The sequence below is a fragment of the Phoenix dactylifera genome, unplaced genomic scaffold (genome assembly GCF_009389715.1).
Source record: "Phoenix dactylifera cultivar Barhee BC4 unplaced genomic scaffold, palm_55x_up_171113_PBpolish2nd_filt_p 000493F, whole genome shotgun sequence".
Taxonomy (NCBI): Eukaryota; Viridiplantae; Streptophyta; class Magnoliopsida; order Arecales; family Arecaceae; genus Phoenix; species Phoenix dactylifera.
In genome coordinates, this window is record NW_024067913.1 from 119436 (window position 1) to 126236 (window position 6801).

The 6801-nt window shown below is 39.7% G+C and overlaps 1 non-coding gene across 1 annotated transcript; it reads right to left on the minus strand.

Annotated features, from left to right (window-relative positions):
• Nucleotides 1-6023: 6023 nt before the first annotated feature.
• On the minus strand, nt 6024-6129 carry LOC120106234. Its single transcript, XR_005508425.1, has one exon. It is a non-coding gene; the product is annotated as a small nucleolar RNA R71 (small nucleolar RNA).
• Nucleotides 6130-6801: the final 672 nt, after the last annotated feature.

Here is a 6801-nt window from a genome sequence, read left to right on the forward strand (position 1 = left end):
CTATTACAGGCCCGATCCAGCATCTTCTTCAGCCCATTCCAGAAACTCAGAAGGTCTTTGTGCTGCAGTTCAAGGTCTACAGCTCCAGCTAACTTCGTCCGGTGCCAATTTCGTGTTCGAGACTCTACAACGGACATTTTCGGTGGACTGTATCCACCACAGGTGATGTTCTTCTTTCTTTTGGGCTTGTTTATCTAGTTATGTTCTAGTTCTCTTGCATGACATTCCTATTTTGGCCAAAACTTATTTTTAAGTTAAACTGCAAAACCTAGAACATTTACTACCACACCCATCCTACCCACCATTTAAATCCAAATATTAAATTAGCACACCTTAGCAACAGGATAATTCTCAATATTATTCGATCAGATTACTTTAGGATCAGAACAACTGTACTACTTGATTGCAATCTAATTTCTTAAATTGAATAATCTTAATCCTTAATTCTGAATAACCGAAGTAAAAATCAGCAACATTTAAATTTTAAGTTATTCTTGTGAAGACTTGCTGATTTCTGAAATCATAATAAATTGCATTAGTAGGTTGTCCTGCATCAAATTTGGTCCTACATCATATAGTTATTAGGGTTTCATTGGTGACACTGCATTTCACATCATCACCCAGTGTCATCATTGCATGCCAACCTGTAGTGATATGGAGTACTATCTCAATCAACCTAAAATCCCTGTAGCTACCATGAATTCCGACATTTTGAGGTCTATCATAGAACAGATCATTAGCATGCGGGCTGGATACAAGGAATTCACACAAGAGATCCGTGAGCTCATGCAAAATTCTAGGACCCCTACATCGCCAACCCCTATTGCAGCCCAACCTAAAATCGGTTTGGTTGCACCACCTGTAATCCTTCCCCATTTTATTGGGCACCAAACCCAATGCTCAAGGTGTCAACAATTCGACCACATAGCATCCCAATGTTCCATTAGAACCTACCTGATTACTGAATCAGAAATTAGGAGCCAAGAGGTCGAATATGTCGAAGAAGTCTATGAACCAAATATAGAAGACTATGAAGAAGACTTTGAACACGAACCTTTAGACTTTGTCCAAAATGATTCCCAAAAGGAGACTATTGATCTAAGTACAACCAAGCCACTTCACATCACTACTATCGAAGAGGTAGTGAAAGATATTGAGAGCCAGTCACCTGAGTTGGCACTTGTAGCTAAAGATACCCATGCGGAGTCCAACCTTGAACATTCCCCAGTAGTAGTTTTCCTTCTAGAGGAGTTTCATTTTGTAGTCCCTGATGATCTTCTGGATGCCCTTCCTCCGATGCGTGATATCCAACACGCGATTGATATAGTTCCCGGGGCATCTTTGCCCAACCTTCAACAACATAAGCTCAACCCGAGTGCATATGCTAGGACCTGTAATTTAATGTTACCGACAGTTGAGTTTGCATGTAATAGTTTGGTTAACAAGTCCATAGGTATGAGTCCATTCGAATTGGTGCATGATTACAAACCTAGGCAACCCATAGACCTATTTTTCATGTCTCATCAGTATAGAGTCTTTGAGTCTGCACAATCAATTGCATCACATCCACATTCATTGCATCAAGAAATCAGCAATTGTAGTCACTTTAATAACTTAAAATATAAATTTCTTGCTGATTTATACAGACGTTATAAAGAGTTAAGTGAAAAAAATTACGTCATAATAAGAATTAGGCTTGAACGATTTTCTTCAGATACATTTAAGAAATTGCAAACTTGTAGTGCAGAACCATTCAAAATCTTAAAGAAAATCAGTTCGAATGCACACTACACAAAAAAAATAAATTACCGACTCTTATTTGCCGACGCTTATTCCAAGCGTCGGCAAAAAAATTTTTCCGTCAACATTTGCCGACGTTTTTTAAAAGCGTCGGCTAATGACGACGCTTAAAAGCGTCGTCGAAGTCAACATGTAATTGACGTGACTTTTAACGATGCCTTTTAGCGTTGTTAAATAACGACGCTTAAAAGCGTCGTTAAAAGCGTCATCGGAAGCCAAAAAGCCATCCCATTTTAGTCCCGCATCGGCGGATCTAAAAAAAAATAACTGTTTATATAGCCAAACCCAACCATTCCGCACGGATGGAATAAAGGTACCGATCGGGAAGGTTGTTTGTATTTCTGAATGGGGGAAGATGCAGACAACAAATGGTATTTTTTTTTGCAAATGGTAATTCGCGACGCTTTAAAGCGTCGGAAAAGAGCGACGCTTTAAAGCGTCGCTAAATTGGAATTAGCGACGCTTTTAAAAGCGTTGGAAAATATTTTTTCCACTGTAGCATAGGCGACACTTTACCGACGCTTTGGAAAGCGTCGGGATGGTTTCTACCGACGCTTAAAAGCGTCGCTAATAGCCAAAAAAAGCGTCGCTAATGTCCAAGTTTCTTGTAGTGGCATATGTTATGGATCTTCCTGATGACTATGGGATTAGTGCGATATTTAATATTGAAGATTTAGTCCCATACAAAAAGATAATATTCATGCCTTCTGACCCCTTTATTGATATACCTGCCCATGTTGGACACCCTGACCTATTACCTGCTGATAAGTGCTTAATAATCTATAATTTAATTATCTTTCCATAGCACTTATCAATTTTTTAAACTGATAAATATATATTTTACCATAAAATTAAATAAACATTGAAATGAATTTAAAATATGGTAAGAGGTAAATAATTCTTTTCTCAAAACAGACTCTAAACTTGTCTCTCTCCTGGTTATAATCTTTCATGAAAACATATAAGGAGGAGATTGTGTTGACCCGGTTTAGTAACCTGATGGGATTGTAATCAAGCTAAGGGTATAATTAAATGGGTTTTGGTCCTGATTCGATCGAAAGTTATAATTAATTATGTATGGGGCAAAGGTTTGATTAACCCTTTTTATTAGGTCACGGTCCGATTTTTAGTCTTGTCTGGTCGAGTTCGATCTGAAGCAGCTTAGCAAGAATTAAATTTAAAAGATATTGGGCTCGAGAACAAGTTCAAGCAACTCAACGATCATGACCCACCGCAAATCCAAAGCCAATTTCTAACCAACTCGTTACCTGCCTTCATATAAAATTCATAATAATAATAATAATAACTAAATATTCACTATTCACTGTTCATATGAACAGTGTCCAGTTAAAACACCGTTCATATGAACAGTGTTAAAATAAAAATAAAAAATAAAAAAATAAAAAATAAAATGTCGAAAACACTGTTCATATGAACAGTGTTCGTGAAAACACTGTTCATGTGAACAGTGTTAGAAAAAAAATAAATAATACATAATAATTAAATAAATAAATAAAAAAAAATAAAAAAATTGGGAATTCACTGTTTATCTTCTCCTTCCCAGCGTTGCAACAGGAGACCTCTTCCCATCTAGCCGGTAATCCAGCAACCTCCCACGCCCGCCCACCGTCCGCGACGACGATCCCGTGACCAGCATCTCCGCCTCGTCTTCCGCCTGTGACGCAGCCCGCAGCCGAGATCCGGCCCCTTCGCCATCACCGCGTGCGGCGTCTTCTCCTCCAAGATCAGCAAACCAGCCGCGTCGAAATCCCAGCATCGTCGCCCATTCTTCCGCCCGTGGCGCATCCGGAGCGACCAGATCCCCCGCCACTTCATCAGTCGGCACCTCCCTCCGCCATCACCGACCAGATCCCGCGGCCCCTCTTCCTCCTCTCCCGCGATCTGCATCCCGACACCACGCCCCGGAATCAGCCACCGTGATTCCTTCTTCCCTCTCTCCGCGTGCGCCGGACGGCTATAAAAGGAGGGAGGGGGCGTTCGATGGAAGGGAGAGCTCGGTGGAGGAAAGAAACAGAGGATACTCTGTTTCGGTGAAGAAGAAGAAGAAGAAAGCCGAGAGAAAGAAAAAAAAAAGAAGAGAGCTCGGTGGAGGAAAGAAACAGAGGATACTCTGTTTCGGTGAAGAAGAAGAAGAAGAAAGCCGAGAGAAAAAAAAAAGAAGAGAGGGGGGGGAAAGAGAATAGTTGTGATATTTTGGGAATAATGGGAGGTGATCAATTTCATTTGAAGATGGGAGGTCATCCGGAAGCCATGCTCGGCTAAACATCTAATCTAGGGCTGGATGAAGCCCTAGCAATGTATCAGGGCATTGTAGTTCTTATTTTCTTTATTATTTTGGAGCTTGTTTAAATTATTATCTTCAATGAAATATCTTTTTATGATGTTTAAACTTTGAGCATGCCATTTACTATTCATGTTTGCTAAAGTAGTCTAAGATGATCCATGCCTAGGAAGATGAGGTGTGCTGCATCCTAGATTAGCATACTTAGGTAGACACTTCATGCTACACCGAAGATGGATCTTCCTAACACTATGTATGCTTTTATTTTAAAAGGCTTGTAGCCAAAATTGCATGCCTCTCCAAAAGATAAAAATTAAGAACACAATCCTTGATGCAATGCTATGTGGTGGATTCCAAACCCTAGATCTATTTACTTTGATAAAATTTCAATTCGTACTCATAGATTAATTTAGTTAAATCAAGTTAGCAAATCCTTTTTCTTGATTTGTTTTTAAAAGAAAAATAACTTATTCTCCAATCCCTGTGGACCGACACCCGTAATCACTATCCTACAGGATACGTGCTATTGCGTGGTTTATTTTTGAAATTGAAAAGAACCGATCAATTTTTGGCGCCGTTGCCGGGGATTGCTAGCATAGTTATTTTTCTTATTAAAAAAATATTTAAAAATTAAAAAAAAATTTCTTTAAAAAAAAAATTTCTATTATTGTTACTTTTCTTATCTTCTTTTTCTTCCTTACTAATTTTTATTTTTTTTATATATATTATTTGATCAGGAATCGAGGAAAAAAATCTGGGATGATCAAAAGGAGAACTGCCGGAAAAGAAATGCTGTAGAGGTTTGCAAAAAAAAAAAAAAATTAAATTGCTGGGAAAATTCCCTTTGGTAACCTCTAAACTTTTCTTATTTAAATTAATTATTGGTTTGAAATTTTTTGGTGATTGTTTGATTTTAATTATAGCAAAATTGTGAATGCATGCTTGATACACATACACAAATCAATTTGCACATAGTAAGGGCAATCACCCCAACAAGATAAGAGCCGGATTTCATCACTGGACTCTTGCCCAACTTAGGTGAACTCAATCTCACATAGTGTCATCTTTAATTAAAATCAATTAGACGTTGGCCCCTAGGAACATTCGAGCTCAATAGGACGAAGATCACCGAAGGTTGCACCAATTTCGCTCTGTGGCTTAGTTGATGTCTAGGCAAGCTTTGTCCCTATAAGGGAGACAGTTCATCTGTTCGAGGCAAGTGGATTTTAAGTGGGACCTTTGCGAACGCATCGTGACCCCTCCACTTACCTGGGAGCTTACCTGGTCAACTCGGTTCATTAGACCGGATTGGAGGCTTAGGTGCCCTCTTCAAACCAGTTAGGAGCTGTCTAGTGATTTTAGGACAAAGACTAGGATTGATATGCTTTTCTCTTTTATTGCATGCTTGATTGATCGAGTACTAGTGTATGCACGGTAGTCGTTCTAGAGTACGAAACCTATTACCTTTTGACCCTGAAATAGAACGAACCCTTAGGAACATTCGAGCTAAGATCAGAACATTAGAATCATCCCCACCTCTTAAGATGGCTGAAGAACAACCCAAACTCCTGAGGGAGTACTTTACTCCCACTATTTACACTTCCTCATCTTGCATTCGATTACCTGAGGGTAGCAGCTGTACAATATGAAATAAAGTCTAGTGTGATCCAAATGCTCCCATCTTTTTATGGGCTCACCAATGAAGACCCATACAAACATTTAGATGAATTTCTTGAGATTTGCACCACTGTCAAGATTCAGAACTTCACTGATGATGCCCTGAAACTTAGGTTATTCCCCTTCTCCCTTAAAGATAGAGCCAAACAATGGCTGAATTCTTTAGAAGCTAACTCAATTCGTTCTTGGGATCAAATGCAACAAGAATTTCTTAAAAAATACTTTCCCATAGGAAGAACGAACCAGTTTAGACGTGCCATTACAAGCTTCTCCCAAACCGAGGGAGAAGAATTTCATGAAACTTGGGAGAGATTTCTGGACCTAATCCGTAAATACCCTCATCATCAAATACCTAAGTGGCAGCTAATGCAATGTTTTTATGATGGTTTGACTGAACGAAACCGTCAGAAGATCGATGCTGCATGCGGGGGGACTTTCATGCTTCGAAATGAGCATGAAGCATGGCAACTATTTGAAAATCTTAATGAAAACTCCCTCCACCATGCTTCATGTTCTCGTCAAGCATCCCCGAATTTTCAAAGAAAAGGGGTCATTTGTGAAATAAGTCATTCTACGGACCTGTCTAGCAAGGTAGATGCATTGTCCCATAAGATTGACCAACTAATTATAGGAGGACATGTCGTTAGCTCTTCCCAAGCACAAGTGTGTGCTATCTGTTCTAGCCCATCGCATCCTATTCATGAGTGCCCCTCAGCACCCCAATATTCCGAACTCGTGCAAGAACACATCAATGCTGCCCAAACACAGCCCAGACCGGGTAATGATCCATTTTCCAATACATATAATCCGGGATGGCGGAATCATCCAAATTTTTCTTGGAGGCAGCAAGCTTCTAATACCTCCCAACCCTTCTCCCAAAATTTTCAAAACCCTCAGAATTTTCATCCCTACCGTCCCTCAACTCAATTTCAGCACCCTCCTCCTCCAACCCAAAGAAATACAGCCTTTGAGGAGAAGGTGTTGACTGCCCTTCAAGGTTTGGAGGCAAACACACAACTATT